A 16,778-nucleotide genomic window follows, 5' to 3' on the forward strand; every position below is an offset into this window, starting at 1 on the left:
AACTATTTAGGGTGTGCAGCACAGATCTCAAACTAAAAACAAAAAAAACACACTTGCATGCAAAAGGAACAGTCACTTGCTCTAGATAAATAAAATTCAAAAGATACAGAAGAAGGCTTGTTCCCCTGATAGACTGACCTGATGCCTGCTGTAAGAGATAGATAGTGGAGAAGAAACTGGTGATATGGAAAGAGTCCAATTGGGCATTCCTAGACTTGGAAGAAGCATATGACAAGATCCCAAGAAAGCTGATTTAGGCAATCCACTGACTGATGTCTTGGAAACACTGGTAAAATTAGTTCAAGGACCATGTGACAAATACGAAAAGTATTCAGAGTCACACAGGGGGTGTGCATCAGGGGTCAGCTCTGAAACCACTCCGGTTCACATTGGTGATGAACTACTGGCTCCATGGTGCACAGTAATGGCGATCGGACTATGACCCAAGCAACCAGGGTTCCATCAGCAGCCACAGTACTATAGGAGTCAGGCAGGAAGGGGCAAGAGTGAAGAGGCATGGCTGCTTGCCTCTCCTTGGGGGAGGGGTGAAAACACCCAGGGGCACACTGGGCAGCATGATCTCATTGCTGGAGACCAAAGTGACCAGCACTTCTGCCTTGAGGAGAGGGACAATGCCACTTGGAGGAAATAAAAAAAAATAAAACTTTTGGAAGTGAGGTGAACACTCTCTACAGATGGCCCATTGCACTCCTCTCTCCAGTGCCTTTCCAGATGCGTACAAGTTAGGGCTGGGAAGAAAAGAAGAAGAATGAATGCAAGCAACCCCGATGGCTATCTGAATGACTGTCCCTCACAGTCAACTGTTACTTCAGTGATGGGGAACTGATGGGCCGAACAGCTGGGAAGGGACAGATAGTTGACATAGAGTGGGGGGGGGGGTGCAAAGAGCTGAAAAAAAAAAGGCAAACAGGTCAGAAGGGACAGATCAACAAAACTGCTACATGTAGACAATGTGGAACTATAAGTTGACTCTGAACAAGAACTTTCACAAATGCTAGGGGACTGGAATAGTAAACTGAAGGCATATGAGATAAAAACAGAGTACAGACAGGATGCTGATCACAGCATGAGGGAAAATAGGAAGAAACTAAAAATTAACATAGAAAGGAAACTCAAACAAGCTAACAGCTTCAAGTTATCTGGGAAGTGTGACTGAGTAAAAGGGTGTCTGAAAGAAGAGGTCAGCTCTAGACTTAGAGGTGCTGCAGACAACTGTGACTGACAGAAGAATGCCACAGACACTGGTGCATCTAGAGTTTCTGCATGGCACAAAAACCTGTGCAGTGAAGAAAGAGTAGCTGAGGAATCTTGAGGTGATGAAGTACCAAGAAGGAGTCGACTAAGAAATAAGGGCATCAGAACAGAAGCCAAAGTAGCGTCAACTGATGAGTTGGTAGAGTAGATATGGAAGATACCTAGGGAAACCACAAATACTTGCTTAGTTATGTTAGGAAATTAAAGCATACGGTCCAACAATACACTCAGCTCATCCATAACACCATCACACATTCTGATTCCGAAGGATATAGCCAATATTAGAAGACAAATTCATTGCCAACATTACCCCACCTACCCACACTGTTGTCCCCACATTCCCTAGAAATTTAATTTCCCCTGAAATTACATTAGAACAAGTCTTATAATTGTTGTCAAAGGCTAAAATGTATACTTCTATGAGACCAGATAACATACCAGACTGCCTCCTCATCAGTGGCAAGTATGCACTACTCAACCCTCTGCTTAAACTGTTCAACTTGAGCCTACCCACAAGGCTTGTGCTGGATGCCTGGAGTACAGCCACTGTAACCCTTCAGAATGATGGCCCCTATACAGATCCAGGTAATTAGATGCCCATCATCCTAGCCAGTCTTATATACAAGGCCACAGGTTAGATCACAGCAGAACTCATTTATGTCAATATAAGCAACTTAACTTCCTAGAATCACTCTGGTTTTGTGAAGGGCAGGTCCTGACTGCTGAATCTAGTAAACTTCTCTGAAAAGGTTACAAAGGCTGTGGACAGTAGTAACTCCATGCATGCAGTTTATCTTAACCTGGTCAAGGCTTTTGACACTACCCCCAAGCTGGTATTATTGATAAATTAGACAAACGATGTAAATCCCTACACTGTCTACTGAGATGAAAATTAGCTAACAAATTCCAAGTTGTGAAAATTTTAACAAGTGGTGTACCACAAGGATCAGTGGTACATCCTCTTCTGTTTGGCATTTACATTGCAGACATCCAATCCAATATCCCAGAAGTGTGGCTGACCAAGTTTGCTGAGGACTGCAAACTGGGCACCATTATCTGTTCATCCACTGGTACTAAACTGCTCCAGCAAGGGTTGGATGCACATACCTGGTGTACTGAAAATGGTCTCAAGCTAAATGTAAACATTTGCAGCATATTAACATTTAACACAAACATGCTGCTGCCACTTCACACATTGTAAGTGGCATTCCTCTTCAGATAAATTCATAAGACTATTATCTATTAGATTATCTATGGTATTATCCCAGTTAATCTCATTAAGGGTAATATATAATTACTGGCCATGGGATGAGTAAGGCCAATCTCTAACCAAATGGGATATGTTATTTCGAGCACAAAAAGGGAAACTGTCTAGGCTTGTAATGGCCTGCAAGGGCTGCTAGCCTAGTAATTACCTATGAACTTAAGAAAATTGGGGCACTAGAGTGCGCAACTATTTTCTCATTCAATGTATTTCCTCATAGTCAGGAAATCATTCTGTATGGCTAAGATACTTTCCAAGGTAATATCTTCAAGATCCAAAGAAGTCATCATGCCATTTATGTACATTATGGGATATATTACACCTTTGGTATTTACAAATCTAAGCTTATCACTCAAATGGAAAGGCCCCATTGATTTTTAACCAGTAAAACTAAAGGCCTAAGACACTTCAACTATCCTGTCAAATTACCACAACCCTCATTATACTCAGTACAAGCTACTCTGAGGTGACTTGTGCCTTGCTTTTGAAGCCTTGAAAGACCCAGTTCTATTTGACTTCCTATTTCTTTGCAAAACCAGTGGCTCTGCAAACACCTGTACTTGGGACCGAACTCAACACCAAGAAATAAACAAGTCTCACTGAAGGGATAGGTTCCTAACTTAACATGTTCTCAGCCTATGGAATGAGTTATTATTACAGGTCAAGCACACTACTACATTGTCTACCTTTAAGGATAGTTTTGATGACTGGATAGGTACACAAATTTACACCGCAGTTATCATGTATGACCCTGCTCATTTTGGGAGGTGATCATAAAGGGTGGATGGCAGGAACGTTTAAATGTGTCTTCATAAAGGTGTACATGGCTAGGCATCTTATGGTTCTTGTGATCACCTGCCTGTATTGCTCCTATATTCACATATGCCTAACCTAATCTGCCAGACTTGCAGTATGCACTCCCTATTTTAAAGTAATTACATTACTTGCTTTTTCTTGTGGCTTATGCTCTTTTCAACAGCCCTTCACACCACTTTCCTCTTTTTTTCTTTCCCACTCACTTTCTCCTTCCTCTATGTCCTCCTCCTACTGAAATTTCATATATCTGCAAATTTTAAAAATGTAGGTGGCAAATTAACTCATTAGTGTAGGGCTATACTTATACAGACATGTTAAAACAAAATCCCAAGGGAAAAAAAAGAAGTAAATGCTTTCATCCTTTAATTAGAAAATGTATTATCAGACTGAACTACATGCATTCAATTCTCATTTATATAATTCATACAAATTACTTACATGAAAATAAAATTTCAAATTAAATGTTACAATAATGCATACATTACTAAACATTTTGTGTGGGCAGGGATAATTACTAAAGACTTTACCTATACAAGGATAAAAACATAGGGACTACTACTCATATTTACAAGCTGAGCATACACTACAGGAACATGTGCCTCTCTTCCTGTGTTAGTACAGTATTCCCATGTGTATAGTGTTGCTTTTATTTTCTAATACGGACTTTATATTTATCCATTTTTTATAAGAAGACAATGGCTTCTCTCCTAATACTTCACTTAATGTGAACATCTCTCTCTAAAACTTTCCAAATTGTTTTTATCATCACACCTCTCACTGGTCTGTTATCTAAATTTACTGCAAAACACAGTCTAACCTATCCTTAGTTGGACTTTTGTACCAGCACTTCTTCTACAGTTTGCATTCCTAAGGGAAGTGTTTTGTCTTCACAACCTCTTTCCTACTTTCATGTTAACTTGAGTAAATAAGGAATCTTCCATGATCAGTGGTAACACTCTAGCTGACACAATGTTAACATTTTTCTTTATTAGTGAAGGGTGTGCACTAGTAAAGTGTGCTTAAGTATAACTTTGACATAGTTTTTATACAGTTTTGTGTGTACTTCAACTTCACTGGTCTTTTATAATTCAATACCCCAATACTAAACTCTCTGTTGATGTATTCAGATGTAAAACTCTGCTGTAGTATTAATATGACAAATATTCTTCAAATTCTACTTGGTTACCTTTCAAGATCATATCTACACAGGCAACAAGATGAGAATAAAAAAATCTGGTGGACAAGCCAAGCATTTTTAACTTATTTCTCCTCCCAACTAGCCATAACCAAATTTGAAAAACAGGAAACCACTGCTGCCTGCATTTCCACTCCTGTGAACAGTTTGTAATACTTACCTTGAAAAAAGAAAAAAAAAATCTAATTTCTGATTAAGCTGTCACCACCATACAATTTCACTTAACAGAGTGAATTCTCAAAATTGCCTCTTATACATAACACCTTCTTGGGATGGAACTGCTGAATACAAGGGCTCAATGTCTGAAGTAACAAACTTCTGACTGAATGTTGCATGGAAAGCAAAGACTGCAACTTTACACATGCAAACTGGAGTGTCAGTCCACATTTTCAAAAAAAAAAAAGGAGGGGGGGGGTTCCAAATACACAGTGCTCACACTTCAGTCTCAGAGAAAGCTTATGCCTGGGTGCTGGAAAGGTGACTCCACCCAATATTTGAGCCTTTGATTCAGGAGGAGAAATGTAGTCCCCATCCTATCTGTGTACATATACTGTAGGGGTCATGGGAATTTGCCAGTCCTGTCTGCATCTGATTTGTGGACTGAGAGAAGGCATATGACCAAGTACCCTGGAAAGTCTTGTGGGAGGTGCTACACCTGTACTATGTTCCAGAGCCACAACTGCATGCCTTTCAAGCCCTTTATCTGTAGCAAGTGCTGTCACTGCATTACTGGTGTTACAGCAAACACATTCAAGGTGGAGTAAGGGTTGCAACCATTGTTGTATGCAAATAATGCCGTCCTCTTGACCTCAAGTGACTGTGATCTTCAGTGTGCGATGAAGCAGTTCACTGCTGAATGTAAAGTGAGTGAGATGACACTCAGTGCTTATAAATCAATGGTCATGTTTTGCTCCACAAAAAGTTTGCATTGCTTTCTGCAGCTAAATGGGGGCAGCTAGCTCACCTACACTTGCTTAAATATCTTGAGGCCTTATTCATGACCAAGGGTAGAGATTGGTCAGTGAATGTTAGCAGCTGTAGCAATACTGCAGACTTGGTTCTGACATGTGGCTGTAAAGCAGGAGCCAAACTCTAAGATGAAGCTCTTAGATTACCAGTCTATGTCGCCCATCCTCACCTATAGTTATGACTTTGGACAGCAACTGAAAGGACAATATCACAGTTAAAAGCAGTAGAAAAAGGTTCCTTTGTAAGGCTTATGGGTTCGATCTCTAGAACAGAACAAGGAGCTCAGCAACCAGAAGGATCTTACAGTTCATTCACTGATCGTCAAGACTGAGATGAGCCAGTTAAGGTTGATTTGGCACCTAGTGAGGATGCCCTTGGGTGACTCCTACAGGAGTTGTACCAGACAAACAACAATGAAAGGTTGCCCTAGAGCAGAAAACTGGAAAGACTCTTGCTCTCTCTCACATGGCCTAGGAATGCATAAGCATCCCTTAGGATGAACTATAATCTGTTGCTTGGGATAGGGAAGTCTAGACAGCTCTGCTCCACTTGTTACCACTGTAAGCCTTAACAGGTTAAGCACCTTACAAATATTAATTATACAGCTATACCAATATACTTACCTATATACAAGTATGTTACACACAAACACATAAATATGTGTATAGACAGAGATGCTAAATGATGCTTAGCTAAGTCCTGCTGTACAGCACATCTTGGCAGGGAGGGGGGATGTTAATGACTTAATGATGTTGTGTGTATTTGTACACATCTATATCATATCAAAAACTCAAAATATTGAAACCTATTTAAAGCACTGGGGCAACCCTCCCTGAGACCCTCACACTTCCTGCTAATAATATATATACCAACTATGAATGAATAGAACAGGTATGGGAATCAATAGAACAGGTCAGCTAAGGTTAATCATCTGTGAACTGAGGGGATGTAGCCAGGAACTAAACCTTCTATTTAAGGGGTAAAATAAAACATTTCAGAGCTTTACTAGAAAGGCTTGCCCAGACTCTGCTACACTTTGCTATGAGGGAAAGGTTAGTTTGTTTTTCATTTGTTGTATTACTTTATTGCCTTTTTCTATTTTGAATACTGTGATTTGTTTTATTTACCTTGTTTTGTACTTGTATTCTGCTTTTAACTGCATATTAAAACTTGAAAAGAGACCACAGCACTGTCTCTTGTTAGTCAGGCAGAAATTAGTACTGGTCAATAGAACAGGTCAGTTAAGGTTAATCATCTGTGAACTGAGGGGGTGGTACTAGGAACTAAACCTTCTATTTAAGGGGTAAAATAAAACATTTCAGAGCTTTACTGGACAGGCTCACCCAGACTCTGCTACACTTTGCTGTGAGGGAAAGGTTAGTTTGCTTTTTATTTGTTCATAGGTTCATACTAGGCTATCTGCCCGAGGGCATTTACAAGCCTAGCCCATCGTTTTGTGGCTTACGCCACCCCTTTAGTATGGAGAACTATACCCATTATTTTGCTGTGCCTCTGTCGAGCAGTGACACTGAGGTAATCCCTGGGGTATATCTGCGATCTCCCATCCATTGGTCAAGATTTCTCTTGAACAAGGCCAGCGAGGTGCTCTGCCTCACATGTACCAGGATTTTGTTCCACAGCATAGGGAGTCTTTGGGTGATGAATCTATCCCTCCAGCACGTCCTATTAATAGCCGTGTCGAGGTTTAAGTCTCCCGCCCTTGTGGCTCTGATGGATCTAGATTTTTTGAGGTGAAGCATATTCATCAAATCTGGGTTTGACATGGCCTTGTATGTTAGGCAAAGGTCACCTCTGAGCAAGGTAGCGACTGAATAGAGCTGGAGTTCTTTCAGTCGGGCAGCATAGGACAGATTTTTGAGACCCTTTATCCTTTTGGTGAGGAACTTTTGTGGCCTCTCCAGCTGCTGCAAGTGTCGGGTCAGATACATTCAGAATGGGGCATTGTACTCAATCATTGGTCTGATGAGTGATGAGTAAAGGGAGACTATGACCTCCCTTGATCTAGATGAGAATCCCTTCATGATAAGGTGGGCAATGTTGTATTACCTTATTGTATTTTTCTATTTTGACTACTGTGATTTGTTTTATTTATCTTGTGTTTTACTTGTATTCTGCTTTTAACTGCATATTAAAACTTGAAAAAAGACCACAGCTCTGTCTCTTGTGAGTCAGGCAGAAATGTTTCCCCACCCTCCCACCCACTTACTATAATGTTCTTAAACACCACTGTCTTTCTAGTTGCCTTCCCCTTATGTTAATTTGACCATATATCTCATTTCCTCTCTATTTTTACTGGCTTGTGTGAGTAAGCACAAAATTATCATTTTGTGAAATCACCCCCCTTCAACTATTTAAATTTACTGGCCATCCTTCCATTGAACCAGAATACAAAAGTGATCACCCCCTTTCAATCTATCTTTCTGTTTTAAAAATAGTGACTCTCCAATAAAACTTAACTTTTTAGATGGGTAAAACTTAAAAGTTACCTACTTTCACATCCAACTCCTCTAGTGCGCACTACAGTGTTTAGGATAAACCATTTTTTCCCTCTTACCTTTAAGCATCCCTGTGACTAGCACTTGCTTTAAAACCTGCTGGAAAGCAGTAGGAAGTCTTAAACTGATACAAGCACTCAACTCTCCTTGTTAATAAGGAGAAATTAATCGTAGGCACAAAACAGCCTATAATTGCAAAGTACCTTGCTACGGTAAGGGAAAACAGCTCTTGTACTTTACAAAAAAAAAAGACCAAACCAGGCATGCTCAAGGGTCAGCTCCCGGTAATTTCACCTGTCCATCTGGTGAATCTGGGCATATTGGGGCACTGCAGCAATTGCCTCATGTACACAGACAACCCTCTCCTCCTACCACCCAACACTACAACCTGCGAGAGATGCACTTACATAGCCAAACTGGAAGCAAAGCTCTCTCCACCCAAGATTGTGCTAGGCAGTCAGGAGGAGAACGTCAACACCCGCACTACACCTCAAGCAACAAATAGCCCTTCTAAACTCACACCACCAACACCCGCACATAGCAACACTAAACCCACATATGTGGAGGCCCTTAACAGTAACCTGCCCAAGCAACAAGGATCTCTGATGATGAAATTCAAACAAATGCCAATCGCAACCAAAGTGTCATATAGCTCACAATACCAGTGTGCCACCCAACAGCAGCCCCTAAGGCAAGACAACGTATCCAACACTTTAGTCATAGGTGACTCTATATAGTCAGGCACACTGATGTCCACTCACCAGGCTGAACAAGGAGAAAATTACAGTCAGCTGCATGTCAGGTGCCAGGATCTGCCACATAACGCATGCATTCAAGTCACTCCACAAGTACAAATATGACTCTGTCATTGTCCATGTTGGAGTGAATGACTTGAGACGTACCTCCCTGGACTACATGGAAGAGCTCTCAGATCATGTGGCCCAGGCAGGTATGACCCTAGCACTAGGCAGCATCCTGCCTTCGCCCAGAATGATATCACAGTATAAGGACAAAATGATTGACTTCAACAATTGGCTAAGCTTCTGGTGTCATTCAAAGCAGATCCAGTACCTTTCTGCCTGGGATGACATGATTGATAGACCACGATGCTGTGCCAGAGATGGCCTGCACCTGTCGACCCTGGTATTCAGGTTACTAGCTAAGGCTCTGGCCATCCCTCCAGTGCCTTTTTTAGGCAAAGTTCAAAGGACAAAACAACCACTGTACCAGGTACAAGCATGCAAAATCTGAAATTAATGCTACTCAATGCTAGAAGTCTAAACCTCAAAATGCACTCTCTCGAGGCACTCCTAAAAATGGAAAACATCGATATCTGTGCAGTAACTGAGACCTGGTTCAAGGCTCCAGAGAGCACCCCTGCAATACCAGGCTACAATTCTTACCACACTTTTCAGCCACCAAACCAGGACTGAAACACTAAAGGTGGAGGAGTGCCCATATTCACCAAGGATATTCACAACACCAAGCTAGTTGCCCAACACAATGCATCTGAAATTCTCTAGGTGCAACTAACACTAGGTAAGACTGCAATCCAAATTGTAGCTTGCTGCAGATCCCCCACCATGCCGCAAGATTCTCACTACACCTTTCTAAACATACTGGAAAATATTAAGATACAACCAAACACCCTAACACTGGGTGATTTCAACTACCCTGCCATTAACTGGGAAAACTACTCATGTACCAACACCTTTGCCCAACGGTTCTTGGAATTCATAAATTCCAACGCCCTGGATCAACTAATACTTAGTCCCACCAGAGACTCCAATATCCTAGACCTGGTCATTACCAACATGGGAAATCGATGCTCCACACCTATGGTCACCCCATCGTTGGTCAGGTCTGACCATAAGCTAATCACCCTTGACATCCACATCCCACCGTCCCAGTAAGGAAACCTCTGTAAAAAAAACTTGTCCAAAGCCAACTTCATGCTACTCAAGTCAGAAGTGACAAACTTCATGACACCCATGCAGTTGGGAACTGAAAGTTCGACTGCTGAATGCTACACTAAGGCACTGTTATGAGCACATCCACTTGTGCATGAATCGTGCCATCCCAAATAGAACCAAGACTCTCTCCTCCAAAAAAAGGAAGCTAATCTGATGGTCCCTTGCCAAAAACAAACTTTGCAACAAAAGGAAGAAACTCTTGCAGAAAAGAGGAAAATCCCAGGATGCAAAAAACTCCCTTATCAGCCTCAGTAAGAAGCTGAGATCCCTCAAAATCCTCCAAAGCTAGTTACGAAAATAAAACTGCCAAAGATTCCAAAGACAACCACAAGGCATTCTATAGCTATGTCAAGAATCTAAATGCCAATGCTCAGATCTGCTCTGAGCTACAACAGAATGGCATTAAATATACTGATCCCAAGGATACTGCCAATATCCTGGCAGATCGATTCAGTGCAAACTTCACCCCCCCCCCTCACCCCCTAAAGGGCCTATCTTGATACTGAAAGATTGCCAAATTCTGGTAATAACAGCCACACAGGTAAAAAAACGCACTCTTCAAAGCTAAGAATACAGCATCTATGTGACCAAATGACATCCCAGGCTGTGTACTACATGAACTACAAAATGAACTGGCACCTCACCTAAGTGTCATGCTTAATCATAGCCTCACCTCAGGCTTCGTGCCCACTGAGTGGTGCCCAGCTACAGTTATCCACTCCACAAGAGGGATCCATCTTGGATACCAGGAACTACTGCCTCTTCCGCCTGACAAGCCTGATCTGCAAGGCCATGGAATGTATTATCATGGAACTTATAAACAAAGACATTAGCAACCTTCAAACACTGGACCCCATGCAGTTTGGTTTTGTAAAGGGTTGATCTTGTCTCCTGAACCTGACCGACTTCTTCGAATCAGTCTCCAGAGCCGTGGACAAGGGTAAGGAGGCCCGGAGAAGGGTAAAGTGGCCCACACAGCCTATCTGGACATCACCAAGGCCTTCGACACCATCCCGCACTATGGAATCATAGATAAACTTACTAAGCTGGGCATCAATCCATACATCACTCGACAGGTTGCCAACTGGCTTACTGATAGAACCCACACTGTAAAAGTAGCCGACCCCAAATCCAGCTTCAGACAAGTGACAAGTGGAGTACCTCAGGGTTCAGTCTGGGACTGCTCTTGTTTGGCATCTACTTCTCTGAAGTACAAGCCAACACTAAGGGACTACAGCTAACAAAGTTTGCAGATGACTGCAAACTGGGAGCCATTACTGAATCCCCAAATGATGTGGATATTCTACAAAAGGGCCTTACAGAAACAGATGCTTGGTGCCAAAGCCATGGGCTCAAGCTCAATGGCAAGAAATGTATAGTTATCCCCTTTGGGAAAAACATGTACCCGTGAATTATCACATAGGTGGCAGTACACCAAACACTGAAAGTGTGATGAGAGACTTAGGGACACAGGTGGACAGCGGTCTCACCTTCGATAGCCACATTGCCACAACAGTCAGGAAATCCTTCTATGTGGCACACCTCATCACTGAGGGCTTTTCATCCAGAAAAAAGGAGGTCATTATTCCACTGTACTCATCCCTCATTAGACCCATTATAGAATACAATGCCCAGTTTGGTATGTACCTCTCAAGACATCTGCAACAACTGGAAAGGCTGCAGAAATACCTCACTAAAAGAATCACAGGCCTAAAGCAGATGCCCTATGCTGAGCGTCTAAAAAAAAATCCACCTATGCTCTGTCGCATATCGTCTACTCAGAGGTAATCTCTGCTTAACATACAAGGCCATGTCAAACCCAGAGTTGTTGGACATGCTACACTTAAAGAAATCCCAATCCCTCAGAGACACACGCTCCAGGGATCTAAACCTTGTCATCACAATGAACAAAACATGCTTGAGGGACAGGTTCCTGACCCAGAGACTCCCCAGACTCTGGAATAGACTGCTCATACATGTCAAGCAGAGCGTCTCTTTGACCCTCTTCAAAAGGAACTCTGATGATTGGATGGGAGACAGGAAATTCACCCCGGGGATCACGTCAGTCACCCTGCCAGACAGGGGTCCAGGAAGTAAATACTGTGGGAAGAAATAGCCAGGGAAATGTTATGGCTAGGCTTGTACAGGCCTTAGGGCTGATAGGTTCATAGGTTGGTACTAGGCTATGTACAACACTGGGAAAACAGCAAATTCCCATTTTCCATATTTTGAGTTTTCAGTCAAATGAAAACATGTTGATACATGTTTGTGACCATAACAGTATAGGGCACAGGCTCCATAGTTTGGTCCACAATGTCATCTATTGCAAATCCTACCTAGCATATTATTTTGTTGGGTGCCTTCATTTGCATAGTTGCAATTTACCTCTGCTTGGAGTCGTATGCAACTGCACTATTCAATTTATGTCATGTTAGTGGCCTATGTTTAAACTGCAATATGGATTTTCATATTTCAGCCCTGCAGACTGGGCTTTATGAATTTCAACCCTAAATAATTACAAGTGCAGCTGTAATGCTGCACATAAAAGTTAAGAAAAACTACAAAACCATATTTGCTTTTCTTCCTAATTTATTTGCTGGATTAAAATGATGCAGAATAAGACTTCCAAGATGGTTACCCACCGATTAACAGCTTAATTTCATCTCTCCCTGTATGAAAAAAGAAACCAAGAAGCAGAAAGATTTAATTCTGACAGTGTTAGTAAAATTCAGTTACTGGATATCAAGTACAATGCCCGGATGCTAGCAAAGAGAAACTTGGCGAGCCTGAAAGAAAATCAACAAGAAAAGGTGAAGAGAAAACACTGACTGGGAAGAATCCTGAAGCTGTTCAGCAAAAAGGAGTTCAAACGCCAGCTTTGATTCAAGAGACTGCTTCCAGTAATTTATTTGAAAAAATAAATAAAATGTACTCAGAACTGATTAATATATCAACTGAAATAGCAAAGGCTGGAGAAATGGAAGAAGCTTTAAGGAGCTATTCAGATGAATTGATTAAACTGTGAAAATCAGAAGCTGAAATGAAGCAAAAGGTAGCTTGAGTAGGGGACTTCTCAAGAAGAGCTGTATCAAAAATGGTACAATTACAGGACAGAGCATACAGAAAAAATCTGAAATTTTCTGCTGTTCCAGACAAACTGGAAGGAGCAGACTGTATTAACTTGATGAAAGCACAAATAAGAAACGGGACTGGTATTCAACAGCAGGATTTGCTAATTGAAAGGGCAAATTGAGTGTTTGCTCCAAACCTGGCCATGACAAAGCAGCAAAAACCTGTATCAGTAAAGATGCAATCATCCCAGCAGAAAGGCAAAGTATTAAAAACTGGAGACAGTAGTCTGTGGATAATGATTATTCACTGCACACCAGGCAGAAGATAAGCAAATTTGTCCCTGCAATAAGGAAATGTTGAGAGGCAGGTTTAAGATTCAAGCTGCTGTATCCAGCTGTCTTAAGAATATTTTTCCTGGAGGATAATAAGACATTTTTGATGCAGAACAGGCTAAGGAGGAAAATAATTGAGAGAGAGAGAGAGAAAAAGCACAGGAGCTGACATAGAAGAACTGGGAGTACCTTGGACTAGAACTAACGTCTGTTGTTGGGAGATGGACGTGAACAGGAAGAAGACCAGCAGCACTGAAATTAGTGAATGTGAGACTATAACGCATCAATCATATTGGTGAAATATGGCTTTACATGAAAAAGTGGCTGAGAAAGAGTGGACATTTGTTGATTTTATTAAACTTGTTCATAGGTTCACAGGTATATACTAGGCTAACAGCCACTAGGGTCCTTACAAGCCTAAGCTTCCCAAATACAATCAACAATTTTTATGTGCCCTAGATGTTATTATTAGGGATATATTTTAATGGTTATACATAAGGTAGACATACTAGCATATACCCCACTTTATGTCATTAATGTTTAGAAGTAAACTAAAAGGAAAAACAAGTCATCATCATCATCAGCCCGCTTTTTCCCATTTTTTTTTCTACATGGGGTCGGGGTATCGTGTTAACTGTCGCCAACTCTCTCGATTCAGATTTAGTGCGTTTTTTTTTTATTTAGTGTCTTTTTTATACCAGGTCTATGGAGTGTACAAATGTTTCATTGTACTTATCATATATATATATATATATATATATATATATATATATATAATATACAATATACTCACACTATCTGTTACTAATGTGGCAACTTTCTGTATTTTTGCCTTTTCCAAGTTTTACAAAACTCTGTACTTATATTTTGTAATGTTGCAAATGTCTGTATTTATATTCGGAGCTTTTCTCCTCAGGTCTCCACTGAAAATGGGCCACAAGCCCAGCTGGACTAACCCGGTTAACAAACAAACAACAAATAAATAAATATATTACATATTTTTCAGATATTATCCATAATTTTATTGAGATGTTTTAGCAAATTAGTACCTAGATTTAGTGGTTTGTATATACTATGATTTTTTTAAATATTAACTGTTTTAACATTCTAGTATAATAGTATGTATTTAGGGTACTTTAATAAATGTTTTATAAAGTTAGGGACTACAGAATTGTTTTGCAATCTCCCCCCCCTACCTACAGCAGACAATATTTATTAGTTTTGTGTGTTTTAAGTGTTTTAAGTGTTTTAACTGGTTTGATAGTATTTTTCAAATGTTTAGAAATGTGTGCCTTACACTGATTTTGTTTTTATGTCAAGATGGTTAGCCTATTTAAATTGCAAGCTTACAGTTTTGATTGAATGTTGTTTTAATTGAATGTTGTTTTTACTGGCCATATGAAGGTCATTGTTGAGTATTTAATTGAGAGCACTGTGTACATTTTTTAATTCTGAAGAAGCATTCGGTTGAACATGAAAGTGCTCACTAGTTCTTTTATTTTTATCTATTATTCAATAAACGGTTGGCTTTGATAGTTGTGGTGTTGACTCTTGTATTTATTTACAAATTCTAATGATATCCCTGACTTGTCTTCTGAAGCCTCTCTCACGACAGTTTCTACACCATTTCTAGCCTATTCCCCTCTTTAGTACAGTCTGGATCCCAAGCCAAGTGCCTTTGCGGCACTGCCCTTCCATCTCTTCTCTTGGATACATAGCATGTCCAGCCTGCTCCATATCATCATGTTATCCACTTCCAAGCTAAGTCCTGTCAGTGAGCCTTCAATAAGCGCAGCAATTCTCAGTTCATGTTTGGCAGGTTGGTTAGTTTTACATCCAGCTTTCGCTCAACAGAGCTATCCCAGTTAACCCAGGCTGGGCAACTAGACACCGGCCGGCCAGTAGCTTATTGGCCCAGGGCTGCTGGGCTTTATGGTAGGCAAACACTGGCCAATAGGGGCAATATACCCTCCCATCGTTAGCAAGTGTCCCTGGTGTAGGTCAAAGTAGTCCGGGTCCTCAACCTACTTATCACCGGTAACTACCCATGCCCATTTTGGCGACATTAGTCAACATGACAGAATCACCTAGAGCCATATTTGTACACCGAGTGGCTAGCCCTGCCGCTGCGCACAGCCTGTGCTCCGTGCTCTCTCATCTTGAGGATACTGCGCACCACAACAGATGCCCAAAGCGGTTGGTCTGTACAACTCTTGCCCCTATAGGACACCATGTAGAGTCTGAGCTGCTGCCCACAGCTCCATTCACTGGTGAGTTTGAGATGGAAACACTCAGCATGTTTTTCGGACATGAGAGAAATCCCACGGAGACACAGGCAGAACGTGCAAACTCCAAACAGGCATTGGTCAGAGGTCAGGATTCAACCTGAACCTTGTACTTTGTGCATGGGAGGCAAAGACCTTAACCATTATGCCATCTGGTCTTTGAAAAACAAGTAAGTGCAAGTAAAGCAGATTTGTGTAGTGAACAGTCAGGGTTATCTACAATGAGGGGGTGGAGGTAAGTCTTTTCAGTGAATGTTGTATGTATAAGCAAGCAATCTTTTTAGCTTTAAGAAATATAGGCATTACAAAGTAAACAGAGAATAAAATATGGACAAAATCAAGCTGAAGTTAATATGCTGTAATTTGGGGCTGCTGGGGTGCGATATGGAGTGTAAAAGTGAACCGATTATAATATATGTAGAGTTAAGATGTTTCCTTTTACTTTTGCATAGGTGACTGTCCAGATTATTGCCCTTGGCTTAATACGAAAATATGGTGAATGCAATGACAAGGGCCGAGTCTCCTGCATATGTAATATATATATTTTTTCTTTAGCAATAAATGTTCAGTGTGAGTAACAAGTATCCAGCAGAAGGCAGCAGTACATTTTGTTCTTGTTTCCATGGAGACAAGCTGACTACAGGTAGAGAAAATTAATTTTGAGAGGTCTGAGCATTGTTTGCCGAGGGAAATGTAAAATTAAAGGGTACAAGGGCAAGCAGCTCAGTAAAAAAAGTCTGAAATGGAAGTTAATTAAGATATAGTTTTCTTAGCAGCCTAAAAACGTCAATGCATTTACAAGAACCGTGTAAAATTTAGTTTTACTTAAAGATAGCCAGTACACTTTTTCTTAAGGGTAACAATATTTACTGAAAATATACAAGCTGTTTTTCATATTATGGGGGATAGAGATAAGAAAACAACAGATGGCAATCAGTGTGAGAGCCCAGGCTTTAACATGTGCATGGATAACCTTAATTTTAGATTAGGTAATGCCTGTGGGTTCAGCTGTCGATTTGGGTCAACTATTCTATTAGGAGGGTTAAACTGCATTATTTGAAAGTGTACATAGTTTTCTGTG

General features: G+C 40.9%; 1 protein-coding gene across 3 annotated transcripts in view; it reads right to left on the minus strand.

The window, feature by feature from the left end:
- Nucleotides 1-16,778, minus strand: part of YEATS2 (YEATS domain containing 2) — a 1,703,429-nt gene that overhangs the window by 429,155 nt on the left and 1,257,496 nt on the right. The gene's annotated exons all lie outside the window — the stretch shown is intronic.

The sequence above is a fragment of the Protopterus annectens genome, chromosome 4.part1 (genome assembly GCF_019279795.1).
Source record: "Protopterus annectens isolate FY-2018-M chromosome 4.part1, PAN1.0, whole genome shotgun sequence".
Classification (NCBI taxonomy): domain Eukaryota; kingdom Metazoa; phylum Chordata; order Ceratodontiformes; family Protopteridae; genus Protopterus; species Protopterus annectens.